This window comes from Penaeus monodon, chromosome 19 (genome assembly GCF_015228065.2).
Source record: "Penaeus monodon isolate SGIC_2016 chromosome 19, NSTDA_Pmon_1, whole genome shotgun sequence".
Taxonomy (NCBI): domain Eukaryota; kingdom Metazoa; phylum Arthropoda; class Malacostraca; order Decapoda; family Penaeidae; genus Penaeus; species Penaeus monodon.
In genome coordinates, this window is record NC_051404.1 from 2,198,462 (window position 1) to 2,199,711 (window position 1,250).

The following is a 1,250-nucleotide window of genomic DNA, read 5'->3' on the forward strand; positions in this document are numbered from 1 at the left end:
TTTGCTATGAGTGTTTTAATTAATTTTTTTCAGGTCCAAATAAGATTGATAAGATTTTATGATTATGAGGGCATTTTCAATAATCCCGAGGTAACTATCTTTAAATGTAGATACACGTTGTGTAGTTCTGAATGGACCTCACCATTTTTCTACGAATTTTAAGCCAAGTTCTTATCTAAAAATCAAGAAATGAATCTATCCACCATTAAAAGGCCTTCGTGCTTTCCTGATATGTCTCTTGTACACTGACTTGTTTTGCAGATGTTTGGATATAAAATAATGATTTGTGGCCATTCACATTTTAAAAGGAGAGGGAAATACATGTTCGTTACTTCATATGTATTTAAAACTTTTGTACAAAAAAATGTTTCAACAATTTTCCTTGCTTATGAATTACCGTTGGCAGAAAATAAAACCCTGTTACAGTTTAAATGCACGATGCCCGTATACTTTTGTCTAAGACTCTACTGAAAACTGATATTCAATTTTCAAACCTAAAATAACAATATCTATATGATTTTTCCCATATTAGTAAATAGTATTTCATCACCTACATCTATCCATTTAAAGAAAATACACTAAGAAGGTTGATTTACCGGGATAAAATGTAACAACACATGAATATCAAGCAGAAAATACACAAAATTATGAGTCATCCTACGTCAAACAATCATTCTACCTTAGAGAGTATACTTCCATGTTGCTTCCATCCTCTACTGGAATATATATTATGAAAGAAGAAACGAAAAGCAATGAAGACTCACCAAGACACATATCGCGAAATACACTTTTTTTTTTTAGATCATTATCTCTTTTATTCTGCTGTGTTCCCTGGGATCAGTCAATAGGTGTACAAAGATAGGGATCACCGTCCCGTTGCAAGCACCACTGTGATCACTGATGGCGTGGCAATGCTTCTTTCAAGTGCTTGAAATCGTATACTTGCAAAGGTTCTGAGGCTGAATAAGAATCTCGTGTCATAGTATAGTCTTTTGCGTTATCAGTTATCGATTTTAACATCATTATCTCTTCTACTCTGTAGAATGTTTTTGCCTTTAAGGTTATTTTTTTTTAAACTCTTACGCATCCGTTTTGAATATGATATAATTTAGAAAGTATTTTGAAGATATATCAAGGAAATTTCTCAGTAAAGATATATCTGGAAAAAAACTTTGCTTTCAGTAATCTTCAAAACCATCTGTCTCACTTCCTTTATTCAGGGAAAAGCATCATAGTTTGGATTCGTAATC